Below are 18,721 nucleotides of genomic sequence, written 5' to 3'. Positions count from 1 at the left end.
AGGGAACGAAACTGAGTTATTTGTGGTGAGGTGGATGGACCTACAGACTGTTATACAGAGTTGAAGTAAGTCAGAAAGAGAAAAACAAATACCGTATGCTAACACATATATATGGAATGTAAAAAAAAAAAAAAATGGTCATGAAGAACCTAGGGGCAAGACGGGAATAAAGACGCAGACCTACTAGAGAATGGACTTAAGGACACTGGGAGGGGGAAGGGTAAGCTGGGACGAAGTGAGAGAGTGGCATGGACGTATATACACTACCAAACGTAAAATAGATACCTAGTGGGAAGCAGTTGCATAGCACAGGGAGATCAACTCGGTGCTTTGTGACCACCTGGAGGGGTGGGATAGAGAGGGTGGGAGGGAGACGCAAGAGGGAGGAGATATGGGCATATATGTATATGTATATGTATAGCTGATTCACTTTGTTATAAAGCAGAAACTAACACACCATTGTAAAGCAATTATACTCCAATAAAGATGTTAAGAAAAAAAGAGGTCAGTTCTGCTCTACAGTAGCAAGAAAACTAGAACCTAGGGATCTCAGGTCCTGAAAGATCAAAGCGAACATGTGGATACAGCCACAGATGTTATATGTCCATTGTTACTTACTGTCTGATATAATTGTGCTTAAGTAGTTTATTTATTTTACTTATTTGCATGTGGATTGGCAAATGATAAGGTTCACCCAATACTAGTGATAAGCCAAAAATCATTCTCAAGTTCTACTTAAGTTTCAGGCACTAGATAGTATAGCTTGAAATCTGAAGAATGGCTTGAACTGACTCTTCGGGGAAGTCATGTAAAAACAGCACAGATAGTGCTTATTATAAGTATGTATGCATACACATTCAAGTTTTGGAATACTCAATTAATCATCGCTGACCTATGGAGTTTAAGAGGTTACAGCCTAGTGATAATGTAAGGAAACCACAGGCTTCAGTCTCCCATGTGCAAGTCATTTTTGTGGCCATAGGCTACACAAACTAGAGTCTCACAGCTACATAAGGTGAGGTGAGAATGTATGGATGGATGAACACAAATCCTTCGCAAATACTAGATAAACAAGATAAGCATGTGCTTTATTCACTGTGAGTTAATCACCATTGTAATCAAAGAGTAATTATAGTGATTAATAACAAAAATAATCATAGAAACTCTTCTATGACCATATTGTCTACAGTATACATCATCGATTGTTTAGAAGTAAGCTCCTTTGTTAGTGGTATTTTATTTTGAAGTGATTCAGAGAAATAGAAAAATATTATTAATGAAACCCTATGGTTGTGACACAAAAAATGTAGCTTTCCAAAGCAATGGAAAAAATCTGTTAATTGTTAATTGTTAATTGTTAATAACCAGTTGTGTCGGGGGTAGGGGGGCTTTGCTGAGTTTACAATTGAAAATAAAAGATTTACAGCTGAAAGTAAAGAGATGGAGCAGGAAAGATGAAGGAAAGAAGGGGAAGAGGAAGGAAATGGAAAAGATGGGAGAAAATCTATTGATGAGCTATTTAACTATTTCTGAAGGGGTCAAAAGGAACAGAAAAATTGTAGAATGTTTCTTATGCATCCCTCTTTAAGTAGCGTTCAAAATTATTTACTTAGAATCATATTTCTTCATTTCTGAATAAAGTGATTCCATTTGATATGGATGCTCCATATTTACAGGTTTAATGCTATACAAGGTTGGGAAATATTTATGTGCCCCATCTTTGCACATAGGAAGATGCTTTATCAGTGATTTCACGGAGGAGATAAAGGGCAGAATGCATTTTTCCCTCCAAGCTTGTATCTCTCCCCAACCCTTCCAAATTCTTCCCTCATCCAGGTAGCAACACTATTCTCATCACAGGGTTCTTATACCCCCTTCAAGATGTTTCTGGAAGAATAATCACTAATTACACCTCTGGTAGCTTTTGGAGTGGGGACAGAAGGGAGTGCACACAGAGTGAGACCAAGTGACAACACAGTAGGCTGTGGCCCATGGGACCTGCAGTAACTGTGTGCCTCCTATGCAAAGAGGGAACAGAAAAGGTGACCAGAACAACAGGTACTAAAGAGCACCAATTTTTTTAAAAATAATAAGTAGACAACTTTTCAAGGATCAGGATATTTTGCTGATAGAGAACACGTTTTCCAATCCCAACCTTTTCAAGAACAACAAAATTTCTTCCTCAAGTAAGAGCCAGGCTTCCCACTGATTTGCACCCAGGACATACCTATGTCAGCAAATGAAATGGCAGCGGGCAGGAGGGAGCTGAGACATACCGAGAGTCTCCTCCCCAAAGCATCTCCTGACCAACACAGCAGGGAATTTGTGGAATCTGTGTAATCACAGATACTCCTTTGGATTATAAACTTTTTTTCAGAAAACTTTTGAAGAGAAGTTCATTTAAAGGAGTAACACATTTGTACTGCATCACTAAGTAAATGGGGTTGGAGTGCCTGTCTCCTCTGGTAGAAGACAGTCCAAGAGAATTCTGGAACATAAAGAGACTTCTGAGGAAGGAAAGGACCTTGTAGGTCACATCAGGGAAAGGCCGTGCTCAATAAAGAGCTATTATTGATTTTAAGAATTGCTGCTGGGTGAGTGGAGCATGCCAGAGTGAAAGGAGGACGAGCTGAAGGTGAGTAGAGGGAAGATGGTGACACAAAGGCAAGCCTCAGCAGCCTTACCACACAGATAACGTTGATTTGAAAGGACTTAAGAACTCAGATTTAATAGGAAGCCACTAATTCTACATTTATATTAAGTTTCCTTAAATTTAAGAGTAAGATTATGTAATCAATAAGCAATTTATAAGATGTCTGATGTAGCCTAATTCTGGGCAAATGGATATATAATTATTTTCTTAAGTCTGATAAAATCAAATATGAATACAAAAAAAAATTCTCTGAGAAGAATATTATATGGAACACTGACGAGGATAATATAAATTGGTCACCCCAAAACATAAGACTTCTTGATATAATGTATATTGGTTTGATCAACATACTGTCATAAATGTTTTATATTTATTTCAAATATGAAATGCTCTAATATGAAATAAAACTGCTTTGAAACACGAAAGCTGATAGAAAAGAAGTCAGCTTCTAAAATTTGTTAGATAACTGACATTGAGATGTTTTTCAAGAATATGTGATAGCCCTCGAAAATGAAATAGTATAATGATAGCTAACATTTATTGAGCATTTTCTACATGCCAAGCACTAAGCGGCTACAGAATTACAATTTCATGTCCTCTTGTCAGCAAAATTATCATCCAGGGGAGGTTTCGCCACTTTCCCCATTTTACAATGAGGACATTTAGAAAATTAAGGTCAAACAGTTATTAAGCATCTGAGCCTGGATTTTAGCCCAGGGTCTCTGATTTACTCTTTCCTGTCTGTTGTACATTCTCTGAAAAGGTATTTCCCACAATGTTCATACAATGATGCACAACTTTTCATTAGTGAAACTGACTTTTAAAAAGTGATCAGACCTTTCATGAGTGTTACTCACTAAAATGTCTCCTTAAAGGCTACACCACATTCATATTAGGGACACCCTTGAAATTTTCCTTTTGTATCTGCGATTAGTATCAATTTATGAGGCAGATATCAAATAATCTGCTGCTTTATAATCACATCATAGTTTCTATCAAGCACCTTGTTCATTATATTTGGTTTGGATTTAGTTTCAGCAACAAATTCATCCTTAATGATAATGATTTGCCAACAATCAGACTGTTAAGACTGCAGAGCAAATTCCTAAGGATATTTCTGTTGAGACTTAAATGCAAAGACGTCATTACTGAAATAAGTAAATAACCTCCTAAAGCATCTACCTTGAAGAGGATGACACAGGGTTAGACACATGTTTGTGAAATCTTTTCTGATGGGGAAAAAATATCGATTATATCATCTCCTGCTCTCATCATCCCTGTAAGTGAGCAAAGTTTATGAGTATAATGAATCAGTATAGCATTGTAGCTAAAGGCATCTATTGGAAACAAACCAACATAGTTCCACATCCTTTGGCACTTAAGAGCTATGTGACCTGGGGCAGGTAATGTTACCTCTCTAAGTTTTAGTTTTAAACCTATATAAAATGGAGAGAACAGTAGTACCTTCTAAAAGGTTGTTGTTTAGGTAAAAAGAAATAAAGCTTATAAAGCAGTTAATACAGTATTAATCCAACACTGATTAGTGAGTGGCCATTAAATATTACGTACTTTGAACTTACTTATTTCAACCCACATTCTAATAAGATAGTGTTATTTTCGCACATACACTGCAAATATATTTGTATTAATAATATGAATATTATTTATATAGAACTATTTAGCTACAATTTATTTTAAAAACCTTCTATAAGAAATCAGACCTCTTTGGTTTGGGTCTTTGACCCAATGAACTAGTGTCCACTGGGAAAACAAACTGGTTTTAATCACTGACTTAAATTTTAAAGTTTTATGGCATTTTACTTTTAGTTCTCATCATATTCCAAAATAATTTAGAGAGACTTCATCCCAAATAATGAAAATTAATTCTCTCTCTACCTAGTAAATTAGAATATAGATATAATTATGTATCTCCTTGTTTTTAAATCTAGTGAGTATTGGAAGCATATAAATCTATGCGTGATCTTGCCTTCTTGAAAAAATACAATTTTATATTGTTTGGTTTGGTTTAAAATTTTAGCTTATAAATGAAATATTTTAGAAATAATTTTTAAGTTCTCAGCTAAGTAAGAAACCATCATTTGGAAAATTACCTAGAGAGAGGAAACAAGGTAATGTGGCAGCTTTATTCTCTCCTTTCAAGAATCTTTTGTCCTAACTTGGCGTTCTTAGTGAGGAGAGCTAACATGAATACCACATATAAAAGGCTTATTAACGATCTTTGAGTCTGTTTTTTTTTCCTGTAGTGCATATTTATACCTATCATGACATCAACAGGAATCATACACATCCCAAGTGGGACTTTATTAAATAAACAAAAAAATGCAAAATGCTATGGTTTCTGTTTTTCAAGAAGTGGCAAACAGTCTCCCTAGACATAGCTGTAAAGTTGATTGTGTGTCCAACACAGAACTACTTCTAGTAGTTCCCCCCTTCCCAGCAGGCCTCTGCTGAGCCCCGTTGCCATAGATGGCCATCAGACATTTGGAATGACATCAGGAGATAATCTGAGCAAGCTCTGCCCTAAAGAATTCAAGCTAGCAGGAGACCAAAGATATCAATGTCTTCTTGGCTGACAACAGCATAAAAAGGTCAACCAGGGTGAAAAAAGGATGGACGTGGAGTTTCCACAGCATTTTCAACAACCAAGCAGCTAACACGTATAAGGAAGCATACCTCAGGAAAACAAATAAATAAATAAAGACAAAGGAAGCCCAAAAGTATCCTAGAGGCACCATTCCTGTGAAAGGGAAATAAGGCAACCTATAGCCACTGAGTCAGGAAATTTTAGGATTAACGAGATCTCTATCTCTTGAAGGTAAAACTCACAAACAGATCTCATCCAGAACTAATCCCCACCTCTCTTACAACCTACTTCTCCAACTTTTTCTACTGTGACAGCCCAGTATGGGTGAAGATGGAACTTAATGGTGGAGAAGTAGAAATCCTTTGCAGGAGAATAAGAATGGCTAACTTTTACTGCAGTTTACCACTTTCCTAGCTCTGTGCTTCACACTGAATAGCTCATTGAATCCTCATAACAAAGTTCTGAGGGTAAGCACTTTATGTTCCACATTTTATCCATGAGGAAACTGAGGCAAAGGGAGGATCAGTAAGTTGTGCATAACCATACGGTTACCACGGCATAGAGCCAACTGGCTTCTGATCACATAGATTCTCCCTAGTCAGACTAGCCTTTCAGTAGTCAGCCATGGAGAGGTTGAGGTTTCTAGCACACTGCAAGCACTTGAAGAATTTAAAAGATTTTCTCTTAGGCTATCAGATTTCAGGGAGAATGGGAAGAATGCTTTCTACCATGAACCACATGCAAATGGTAAATTTGTAAGAGAAATAAGACATTAATTCAAATATGCATCAGCTCAGGAGAAATTCAAGCTTTAAAACACATTTTCTTGTTATTTTTAAAAATTATTTATCATTCATGAGTACTCTTATCTGAACACTTAGGTGTCCTTCACTAAGGGTTAACTTAAAAGCTAATTACCATAAATGGCCAGAATTAATACCAACATTTCACCCCGAAATAGCAATAAGAAATATAGGGGATAATCATGGCAAAACCAACCAACCAACCAAAGCATTGAAGTTAGAAAGTTTGTGCTTTGCCTCTAAATCTGTATGATGTCTGCTGTTGTCTTTCATGTCTCAAATAGTGTAATTTGTAATTAAGTTTTGTTCATGTTATAAACATTTCCAGTCAAATGCCACCCTAGTGATATCAGTCTAAGACATAATCAATATATCTGATAACACCTTCATCGAATTTGAGGAAGATTATGCTTTGCTAACAATTCTCACCTTATGTAACACCTTTCCTCCCTGCCCTTAAGAGTGCTTTCAGCTGTTACTTTAAAAGGATAATTCCATTCCCTCAGAATTTTTTAAATAGAAGTACAATGTTATACCAATTAGTCTCTTTAAAATGGCATTATACAAATCCATGGCACTACCAATAATAAATTTTTAGTTTGGGAGATAGCATCATTCCCCATACACCTTATTCTTTATTAAATGGAATTTCTTCCTGGAAGAATACTTAGAAATATTTTTCTCTTGTAAAAGGGTACTGTTGTCTAAAATCTTCTGTCAGGTCACCTTTCTGCAGAGTTAATTTGCTTCACTAACCCCAGGCAACTGCCCTGGGCTGGCACAAAGTGTACTATACCCTGTCAGGTGACCTTATCTTCTTTTCAAATCGATGTCATGATTTGGGGGCACATCTCTTAACTTCCCTTCCTTGTAAAAAATTAGTTACTGCGTTAAGTGTTCCCTAAGACCTCTTTCAGCAGGAAGATACTGAAATTCTGACTTTACAACTTTTCACACTAGTGCCAAGAAATACAAATGCCAAGAGTGTCCTAAAATTTACTGGTATCATAAAGCAGGTTCTTTCTTTTTTTAACCATATTCATTTAAAACTCTATAGCAGCACATGCCACCAGAACTCTACGTAATGATGGAAACGTTAAAATCGGGCAGTCAAATAAGGTAGCCACTAGCCGCCTGTGGCTATTGAGCACCTGAAATGTGACTAGTGTATCTGAGGAACTGATTTTAAATTTTATTTAAGTTTATTTAACTCAAAGAACCAGAATGCGGCCAGGGGCTGCCATATTGGTAGCAGCTTATAGCTTCAAGAACATGACAAGCTAAACATTCTACATCTTTGATTTATTCAGCCAGGTACAGCACTACGCCTTTGGAGCACTAATCTTCCCAGAGCTCCACAGACATAAAAACAGCACAGGCATTTCCACTTCGTGATGATAATTTGGCAAGAGATCCCCGTACTGTTCTCACGTGCAAACCAATAAAGAGAGATGGAAGAGGAAAGGAAATTTGGGGGATTTTTTGTGTTTTCTCCCTCGTATCCCATTTCTCCTTGTAGTTTGTGGCCTTTCTCTAGCCAAGATGCGTACATATCCACTGAGGGAGCTTCACTGCTAGAGCCAACGGTTGGTTGCTGGTTTTTTAAAACAGTCCTATGGACCCCCCGAGAGCTTGGGCTAATAAATCCAGCTCGGGGACCCCCGTCCTTTCCTCCCGGTGTGCCAGGTGAGAAAGCAGGCTGGTTGGCGCTGGACCCGGGCGGCGGCCCGACCTGCACGCACCACCCCCTCGCTCTCCCAGGCTTGCGAAGTGCTGCAGCGGAGCGCTCGGGTCGCCTGTGCCGCCGACCGCGTGCCAGCGCTTTGTGCACGTGCGTGGGTGGGCTCACTCTGTGCGTGGCTCGGCGCTTGCGCCCAGAGCTGCGGGGTCGTCTTTCGCCAACCGAGGGTAAATATCCTCCAGGTCCCCCCCACCAGACCAGTAGGGCACCTCCCCTGACGCCGCCACCGCCCGTTTCCAAAACCCACCCACCACCGTTGCGTCCTCCTCCGTTCCCGGGAGCCCGCCACGCGGCCTCCTCGCCAAGCCACCGGCCGTTTGCCTCCCCCGCCAACCCGCTCCCAAGCGGTGACTTCCCCGATCTAGACGCCACCCGGTGCACGCCCCGCCGAGACAGCTCGGCCTCCCCTCCGCGCGCCCAGGCCCAGCAGGCCCCCAGAAGGGCCGGACCCCGCTTCCTCCTCGCCTGGGGCGCTCGCACGTGGCGCACTCACCCCCTACCAGCTGCCTCCAAGCTCTAGACACGCTCCCGGGAGGGAGCCCCCGCTCAGCTCCGTCCGCGCGGGGAAAAGTGGGTGGGGGTAAGTGGAGACCGACACAGAAAGGAGGGTATAGGTGGTGAGAGCGGTGTTAGAGGGGAGGACCGGCAATAATTGGCTGGCTTTGCGGCTGCTGCGCTTCTGCTGAACGCCTAGCCAGCGAGGATTCACTTTCCACACAAATCAACCTGAGGGACTGCTGCTGCCCGCAGTCAATAACTCAGCGGACTGAGCTGCTGAAACCAGAGGCGTCCCGGGTCTGGGTCTTTAAAAGGGGCTGTCCGGACTGAATCCCAGCCTTGTTCTTCCCAGACAAAGGAGTGGGCGCCAAAACGCAGGGCGGTATTTTTAACCCCCATCCCTACCCCGATCCCATGTAAAGATCTTTTAAAATTAAAGGGCACACACATAGAGGTATCTAGAAAAAACAGGTAAAAGGGGAAGTGTGAAAATCCTTTCTTTGAATTGAAGGGTTCTGTGATATTTCAAGAAATGGGTTAGAATCAATGTTCTGAAGAACATTTAACAATTTTGTAAATAAAAGGTAAAGTCTATTAAATTTAGCCATGCATATGGATACTTTTTAAAGAACTACACATTCGCAAGAAAATTAGTGATCAAGCCTTATTTGGGCATACTGAGCCAGGAAAAGGAAGAAATGTATCATAATTTGTAGTGGCATTTTAAAAAGCTTTAACATAGCTTTCAGACATTATTTCATGAAGATTGCATTTCTGTAAGGTGAAAAGGCCCTGGGAGATGTGTATTATGATTCCTACTTAATAGACTGTAAAACCAAGCAGAGCTGGGAGAATGGTAATTCACCAGGTCACCTAGTACTGACTACCAAGTTGAGACTAACTCACTGTGGGCCTGAGTCTAAAAGACTAAACTCAGCTAACACCCCTAAAATAAAAGTGGCCAAAATTCTTCATTTCTCCTTGACTGTGAAGCAACTTAAAAATAAAAATAAACTTAAGAATGTCAACCCAAATATAGAGGCTTTATAAGTCTTAATGACTCTTGACTATGAAAAGTCTTCTTGCTAATGCAAGTGGGAAAATGGTTATTGGCCTTCATGGTCTGATATGTCTCAAGGTTGGGAGGACTAGACCATTCTGAAACCAAGGAAAAGTCCATTTGTGTGCTCAAAGTCATTGAAAGCTGGCTTCAAACGGAGACTAGAACACAAGAGCACTTGTCTGTGCTCAGTACAGTTAAACACTCCTTGGAAGAATCAGGTATTATTGGTAATAGAATTCATTAAGTGTACTGAATTCACATCATTAATCCCAAAGTATTAAAATTGGCTTTTAAGCATATAAAAAACCCTTTCAGCAACTTTAGTTGCAACTTCAGTATCCCAACTAGACAAATTTTGTTAGCCTGGAATATGATGGATTTGACTTTCTTTCGTACAATTCTTCATCAGATATTAAAATATACAAAAATAAAGGTAAATATAGGATCTTTAGATATGAGATAAAGGATATGATTAAACCTTGGCTTGGAATAACAAATCCATTTTATATTGCAGATTCTCAATCACAAGCAGTCCATATGGTGTATACTGTGCATGGACTGAGGCCGTACCTAAAGAATTTTTGAAATTTAACTATTTGGCACTATTTATATTACAGGTTATAGGTATTATCACAATTAATGATCATTTTAATTATTTTATATTCAATACACATTCATTTGGTTTAAAATTGGAATTAACATTAATGTTAGTTCAGATTAGAAGTTTTAGAAATAAATTAATCTGAATGTATTTTGAGATCAACATTCTTTAAAAAATTTTTTTTAACTATTTACCTTGTACTTCTGCATTTTAAGGTGCCAAAGAAGAGTTGCAAACTGTGAAGTAACTTCTATGAAGAGATGAAGTGAAGAATGGAAGGCAAATGACTGTATGTGTATGTGGTAAGTGCTTCACGTTTGTTATCATCCATCACAAAGTTAATTCATAAAGGTAAAACTGCCAAACTCTTTGTCATTAGGTACTTATAATGTTAACATGTATAAAAGTGATAGAGTCTTGCATAACCATTAGGTGATTTATTATATAGCGATACTATACCACTTTGCTTAAAGCTCTCATGTCACCTTTCAGGGCATACCTTTGCAAGTCTGTTTTACAATTAACCCATTTCAGGGCAAGTTTTGTATGTCATCTCTACTATAACTATAAAAAGATACAACATTTTTTTATGCTCTTGGAATTTGTATCTTTCTACTTTTTATATCAGAACTTATATGTTCAGTTATCATGTTTGTGTTGAAAGTATTCTGGCTGAAGAACAGATACTATACAGTTGAATAATATTGAGGGGTAGATTAATCTATAGACTTGCTTCATTTTAGGGTGGGTTGCTGTGGCAACCGCCCCAGCTTACTTTAGAATAATTTTTTAAAGCTCACTTCAAGAGCTACACCCAGCGTGGGCCAAGCTTAAAAGCAGGCAGACCCAGAGCACAGGTAGACTGCTGATTTAATGTAGGGAAGTAGTAAGAAGTGGAGGGTGGAGTAAAATGATATGCAGCCCTGCACAGAAATTAGAAATGAGCTTTCCCTGGAGTTAAATCCTGAGAGTCATGCTCTCTGTAACTTCTATGGCACTTTAGTTACATATATTGCTAAGTGATTCTTTGGGGGGAAAAAACAAGTTAATATATATTTACATGTTTCATAAAGCACTTATGATACTTATTTAATGAAGGAAATATTTGGTGATTGGGAAGAAAAAAAGCTGGTTTAAATAGTACATCAGTCCCAGACATCATTTTCTCTTACAGGAAGTGTCACCTTTTATTTAACAGGATAGGCCACTAGCTTCCAATTGGCTTAAAGAGTATAAGAATTTTCTACTTTCCAATCATAGAACTGGGATAGATTGGAGAAATCATTTAACCCGTAAGCAAACTGAAGCCCAGAAAGGACACTCTCGTTAGTTAGGCACAAATCTTGAACCAGAGAATCCAGGCCTCCTAACACCTAGTACATGCTTCTCCCGACACCAGAAAATACTCTCATCCTAGCCAAGTACCATTTGGTGGCAAGGATCAGGATGATTTTGGTTTAAAAAAAAAAAAATTCAGAAGTATTTAAAGATGAACACAAAGCATGTCTTGGATTAACCACTTTGTGGATTACCAGTGAATAATTTTAAGTCTCAGGTGGCTTTCTTCTAATGTATATTTCTGCACACTTCTGTTCCACTTCAACTATAAAGGCTCATGGGAGGGAAACAAATGCTAATATTAACTTAGGTCACACATAATTAAGAAGCTAAATCTGCTGAGGGGAATATCTTATATTTTAAAAGGCCAACTGTGGTATAATCCAGATCTAAATTATTTTCAAACTATCCACAATGTGGGGTTATACATACTTTAGAATGCTTGTATTATCATTGATAGTTATGGGTTTGTTATAATGTTTATTATTAAATAATTCTTAAAAATGTTAACAGGTAAAACAGTTTTCTTTCTGAAGGAAAATAAAACTAAAGAGTACTGTGGTGAAAGTCATGTATTGCCTATGTCTTATTTGCTCATGTAAAATAAGCTGTTACAATTCATTATGTTAATTTCAGACATTATGGCAATAAACAAATGTTCCTACAAACAGTTTGCTTTGTCAGGACGTTTGTGAATCTCGAAAAATTAACTTCCACCCTGTATAGACATATCTTAGTATTCAAAATGTCAATAAACCTTTAAATTTTTGGATTTTTTTTGAAGTTGTACCTTAAATGAAAACCTGATACAGATTATCTCTGCCATATTATTAAAATGAATTCCTGGTAGTAGCAAACTCACCAGATGAAAAGCAAACAGGCAAACAAATATATTGTAGATACTAATCTGCAAGAAATAATAGTATTTCAGATAGTTTTTGCTTTGTGACAGTTTGCCATGCTCTCCTATAACAATGGCAAAAGATTCATCGATTCTGGGCTGATAGTCACAATGGTGATGAGCCAGAAGCCTGAAGATTATTCAGATCTAGTTGTACTTGCCTGTAAAATCAACCTTCCCCTTTCAAGTGAAGCCTTGGGCAGACACCTAAATGTTGAGCCCACTCTTCTGAGAAAAGCTACTCGGATCAAATAGCCCCTATAATGAAGAAGGAGGCTTTTTGATTCACACTGCCCTCATGCATTAAAATAGTCTGGAGGCACAGTGCAGAATTTAACGGGAAATGGAACTAGTCATTGAGTTAAACACATAGTGCTGAGAGGAATTTTTTTAAAGTGAGGAAATATCTTTAATTAGCTAGATATTTCAGTATACTACTATTGTGTACTCTGGTACATTCAGTATTTTTATCTCCCCAATGTATTTTCTCTTCTTTTCACAATATTAAAAATTTTTAACTTGGTTTAAACATTTTATATAGTCTATAGTTCTACTGGCATGTAATCTTATCTTTTCATGGTTTGTGTACTAGTTGGTATATTTTATCTTTGGTTTTATTGGGCGTGGTGTCATTGGCTAGGGAGGGGAGATGCTCAATCCCTAGTAGCCTTTCCTAAATCTTGAATATTAACCTCTTTTTTTTTTGATAAGGAAAAGTATTTACTGGGCTTAAACCTTAATATAAGTATCTTCCTTATCAGTCTCTATTGCTGCTTCCTGTGCAGCTGAAACTCTTCAGGATAAGTGAAGTCATCAGCTATCGGATAGGGAAGCCTAATGCATTTGGGAAGTTGGTTTAGTTTACATGTTAATGCCTTGGATAAAATCCAGTAAGGTGTGGAAGAGATACTGTGGGAGAAGGGAGGGGGAAATCTCCGAGGAAGCTGCCGCCTCGGTAAATATTTCCAACCTGATTAGAAAGTTCATGGCCCCGAGATGAAGTCGAGAGTTCAAATACTGGTAATCCTTTTATTATTTTGTACATTACTAACACTTGAGAAGCGTTTCGGCTCCCTTTCTAGCCCTCCAGCCTCTCAGGGCCGAAACCCGCGTATTCTGGGCGTGAAGGAAAAGCGCGCTGGAATCGAGTGCTGCAGACATCCTGGACTGGGGCTTTTACGCGTGAGTAACGGAGGAGCGCTCGGACCGGTGGAAGAACGAAGTGGTTAACGCGTCTCCAAACGGGGGGGGGGGGGGGGGGGGGAGTCACAAGAGCAACTATTAGGGTCGCGCTCCTATTGGTCAGAGGAAAGATCCCGACTTTAGAAGGACTTTCCTGCAGGCTGGCTCGCAGCGTCCCCGGGGAGCGAGCGCGCAGCAGCCGGAGACTCGGTTCTCCGAGCGTCCTCGGCGGCGCCGGCAGTGAGCAGGGAGCCGCCGCTCGCGGCGTTGTCTTCATTTCGAGCAATAAAGAATTGTCATTAGGTTTGCGTATGGCATGTGCCATTACCCCACCGTAAAACTAAAATTAGCAAAATGTCAGGAATGGAAAGATTGATTCACCAAGATGCAATTATCATTTAAAAGTGCTTGATTGAGGTACTGATGTTCAGTGATTTATTCTGCATACCATATACATAATTAAAGTAGTGTAGTGGAGTAATTTATCAATCTAGTTGAGACGGGAGGGGTGAGGAGGGAACTGCTGTTATGTTTGTTTTATTAAAATGCTCCGAGGTCTGGTCCCGCCCCCCTTTTGCAAGAGTGAAACTGATGATTTCTCCAGCTCTTGAGAGAGAGAGTCAACGGTTTGGGATTGTGAGGGAGAGAGAGGAAGAAGGCAGCGCGAAGCAAAGGCAAAGGCAAGGACAAAATAAAATAAAGGACAAGAAGGCAAGAGGCACTTCATGGGATGTGCTGCTTAGAACCCCAAGCCGCGTGCTCCGTTTTCTCTGCCACCCCCGCCTCCCCTCCCAACATCCTTCCACTCCCCCCGCCCCCCGCCTTTTTTACGCGATGTTTCAAAGGCTGAGAGCGGCTCGCCTTTTCCCATTCGTCTTCTGTCACTTCCTTCCTGGACGCAGTTTTCTGGACGAGTCTGGTTACTTTTAATCCTGCGGGCCGCTGAGAGCCACTTTCTCCTCCTCCTCCTCCTCCCCTTCCTCCCCCTCCTCCTGCTCCTTGGAGCGGCCTCGGCGCGCGCGAATGCGCGGCCCCGAGCGCGCCTCCCCCGCGCGCGCTCCTTCCGCGCCCGTGCGCGCGCACACACACACACACATCGTCTCCAGCTCTCTGCTCGCTCTGCTCGCAGTCAGACACTTCAGCACACGCGTACACCCAGACATCTTCGGGCTGCTATTGGATTGACTTTGAAGGTTCTGTGTGGGTCGCCGTGACTGCATGTTTGAATCAGGTGGAGAAGCACTTCAAGGCTGGACGAAGTAAAGATTATTGTTGTTGTTGTGTTTTTTTGTTTTTGTTTTTGTTTTTTTCTGTCTCTCTCTTAAGAAAGGAAAATATCCCACGGACTAATCTGATCGGTTCTTCCTTCATGTAAGTACCTCTGACATTTCTCCAGGAAATAGAAATAGCCGGGGTATTGTCTCTGAAATCTGCATCAATATATTCCACGGCACTGGGTCTATCGCTGTGCCTCTTTGAAGGCTTGAAGTTGAGGCTTGTTGTGCGTTCTTTTCTTAGATTCCATGATTTCCTTGTGTGTTGCTGAAAGTAACTTTTTAGATAGTCCTATCTGTTTGCCATCAGTTATTGAAATCACTCCTGACTCGTTCTTGTCACATCAGTGTGTTTAAAGTTTCATGAAGTTAGTTCACATCATTAGCATGTTTGATATGGTGGAGCATGTGGAGCCTGGTGGACTTTAATATTTCACAGAATGTTCTGTGACCTTGAAGTACATGCCTTAAGATTTAGCCGTTAGTTCACTGTGGAAAGATGCTCCTATGAGTCCCACCAAAGACTGATTTGCTTTGGGTTATGCTTCTGAGCCACTAAATCTTGGGATTAGTTTGAGCTAAAGCATGGCTGTCTGTCAGAGTATACCTTTGTGCATCTCCTTCCATTACCAAAGTGCTGGCTTGATAGAGGGCTTCTTAACTGGTGTAGACAAAAAGTAATACACTGGCCATGGTAGTCTACACATTTCACAATTCTTGTTGGGATTTCAGTATGTGCATTGCTCTTTATGTCAAGTCAAATACATAGCTGTTTAAAAACAAATAAGGTTAAGTCATTTAAATTGCCTTCTGTTTGGACTTTGGATGAAAGTTACCAAACTCAGTGATAAAGTTTGGCACAAAGGAAGTATATGTAGACATGGCACATTGTTTATTGTGTTATTAAATATTATGCAAGTATTTAAATTTAATGTTAGTGTTATCTCCTTCCCAGAATATGGCTATTCATTCTTAAAGGAAATTGTATGTCTGAAACATGTCTGACTATTCTAGGTCCACTAGTTACCATTTTGGGAGAAAAGCCCTTTTTCTTCACATTTTCGGAATGTGTGTCTTTTGTATAAAATTCCTTTATATGTAAATGCTGACAGTATAGAGCAGAATCAGGCTGTCTGCCAGTTCTGTAACGGTCCTCAGTGGAGAATTGCTTTGACACAAAGTGCATTTTACTATTATGAATCTGATACTAACTCTAATAGTAACTGTCTTGTGAAATAGTTAGTGACTGCCTGTATTTTCTAAGTGCTATAAAAGGAACTCTAGCTACCTCATTATACCAGTCAAAAAGAGTGACCAGCCTCTTTTTCACTGGCACCTTGCAATAGAATTGCGGTTGCAGAGTAAAGATGTTTATGTAGAATATAATAACTCCAATCCCTAGAGACTTGGTAGGACATGGAAATGTGACCACCTGTGAACCCCATTTAACCTCTGTATGCATACTAATTTTAGCTTTAAAGAGATTGACAATCTCCAATTTGAAACTAAAACATCTTATTTAATTTTAAAAATAATATCAGTTTTGGCCAGTCTTTGAAAACGTTGAGTATGTACCAATATGGCACAAGGAGTTTGGGTTGAATATAAGGCAGTTAATAAACCATATTTTTGTCTTCCAGTGTATCCATGAAATTATTTATTAAGTTAAAGAGGTAGTTCTAAAGCAAGTAGATTCAGAACTTGACAGGTAAAAGATGTACATGTCTAATGTCCTATCTCAAGAGGGGAAAAAAATCTCTAAAACTAAGTATCTAATTCTGTTCGTAGGAAAGTATATTTGGCTATGTATTAGACTTCTAACTCAAATCTAAAAGTTTTCATCAAAACACACTTTAAACTCAACGTTTGTTTAAGATATGGTCCCCTAGTCGAGTTAAGGAGACAATAGTTGGCAGTTATCCTTACTTCAGGTTTTACTAAACTTTATAAAAATCTGTTTTGTACTAATGTAATTCACACGGCTTTGGAGTATTTGTGGCATATTTTCCAGACTTCTTACTAAAGACAGTATGTTACCTCATTCATTAATTACGCTATTTACATTCTGATTGCTGTGGAATATAGTGAAAGAGAATATTAAAGATGTAACTTTTATTAAATTTTACTCTGTTTCTGGGGTTTAAGTAACAAATGAGCACTTTATAATAAAAAGTCAATTTTCCAGCTTTCCTGAGCTGTTCATACTTTAAAAGTATGCAATCATATATGTTAACTTTTCAGAACAAAAACATATCAACATTAAATACATGAAATTTAAATAACAAGGACTTTACTGTACCTTGCCTCTTTTCTTTTTTGTAAACATATTCAATTTTCAAAATTTGGGGGAAAGGGTTCATTCCATTAGGGAAAAGAGCTATCTAATGATTCAAAATTGAATCCTGGAAAAGCATCATGTTTTATATTTTTCAGATGTCTGTGAGGTTCTTCCTTGGCCCTCACTTTACCAAATCAATAAATTGCGTAACACTACAACCATATCTTTCCAATAAGTGATTTATTGTATTTAAACTTCCTTTATAAAAAACTGAGCTAAATAACTGCTCGGCATATGTTGACATTATATTTCAAAACTTTCTTCTGTTTATTGTAGTATATTTTGTGGTTTTATTTCCCAACTCTACGTGCGGTATATTTTGAGTCTATGAAATCTCAGAAAGTGACAAAAATGGGGAAATATCAGTGCAGCGACACTTGTGCTTCATAACAACAAAAAAATAGTTATTAAACAGAGAACCCTGGCTTCAGGGACACGATTCAGAACAACATGGAAGAATTTCATATGCAATTAAGGATCACAGAGTGGACTTTAAAGAGACTATTAATAAAGTTCTACTTTTTTTTTTCCAAAGCACATCCTCTGAGAAAACACCACACAAATTAATATCTAAAACTTATAAAAATGCACATATTCATTTTATGAATGCAGTGATTGCCTGGACATAATGAAAAGATTTAATCACTGGTGCTCAGTCTGTGTGCTGCATGTGGAAGGGTAGGTGATTAAGATCCCCGTCCTCAGCACTGTACCTTAATCTCATGGGCGCGTGGACTGCCCTGCACTCAGTAAAGCCTGACTGTTCACCGAGATCTGTCATCTTTAGGAAATCAAACCAGATTACAGAGGCGATTCACAAAACCAGGAGCGACAACAGAGTCTGTGCACCTTACAAAAGGCGGATTACGCAGTTCACATGTTATTTTGATAGGTCAAAGATAAAAGCTGATTGTTGAGGAACGGCAAGACACTCCAATTTCAAATGATTGCTAGATAAGTGTACCACGACCCTGTTGCTTCATCATTATGAAGAGCCATTCAAACAGTAGAAAACTCAGTTTTCAAATGACAGGCTTTCAATAGTGAAATAAGAGAAAATGTGTACTTTTTATATACATCCTCATTGCTTTCATTTTAAGTTCCATCACTTCCTTCTGAACAGACTTAAAGTTCTGGATGCTATATGAAAGTTATTATTATACGTCTTAATTGCAGTAGACATTTTCAGAGGCATTGTAGAGAGCACAAAACAGAATTTGCCAGAAATAAAAGATACTCTCATAGTATTGAGTAACCGAGCAGAAAATGCATGGTAGTCAATAGCCATTATGTTATTCTGTTACCAAATATATTCTTCACAAAAATGTGGAATTATATAGTTAATGAATCCATACATTTGAAGTAGATCTTGATAGGTGTTTATTGGTCAAATTATATCTATTTCATGAATGTTTTATAAAGGTCATTCTTTACAAGATATGATGTTTTCAGAGAGTTTATTTCAGAGAATAAAGTTTTGGTTTACATAATAACATTTTGAAAACCCCTACTCTTTACGCATCCACTCTACAGTAATTTCTTGCTTCTTTAAAAATTGAAGTCCTTTTTTACCCAACTGATGCCTCCTAGTGTTTCACACAATAAAACACTAATGAGTCACCCATAAATGTAAACATTGCATTTTCATTGCCTACATCTTCTGTGATACATAAAATTAATATTTATGTGTTTAATTTTCTGTGCATTATTATAATAAGATAGGA

General features: G+C 38.7%; 1 protein-coding gene across 5 annotated transcripts in view; it reads left to right on the top strand.

Annotated features, from left to right (window-relative positions):
• Positions 1–13,318: 13,318 nt before the first annotated feature.
• MEF2C (myocyte enhancer factor 2C) overlaps positions 13,319–18,721 on the top strand; it is a 146,203-nt gene continuing 140,800 nt past the window's right edge. For 4 of the 5 annotated variants that reach the window (XM_061189428.1, XM_061189434.1, XM_061189427.1 and 1 more), the window contains exon 1: positions 14,487–14,756. The gene's annotated coding sequence lies outside the window, so the exon portion shown is untranslated. Of the gene's footprint in view, positions 13,386–14,486; positions 14,757–18,721 lie in introns of those variants that run through there. The other variant, XM_061189432.1, reaches the window with a different exon arrangement.

This window comes from Eubalaena glacialis, chromosome 4 (assembly GCF_028564815.1).
Source record: "Eubalaena glacialis isolate mEubGla1 chromosome 4, mEubGla1.1.hap2.+ XY, whole genome shotgun sequence".
Taxonomy (NCBI): domain Eukaryota; kingdom Metazoa; phylum Chordata; class Mammalia; order Artiodactyla; family Balaenidae; genus Eubalaena; species Eubalaena glacialis.
This window is presented reverse-complemented; position numbering and strand designations above follow the sequence as displayed.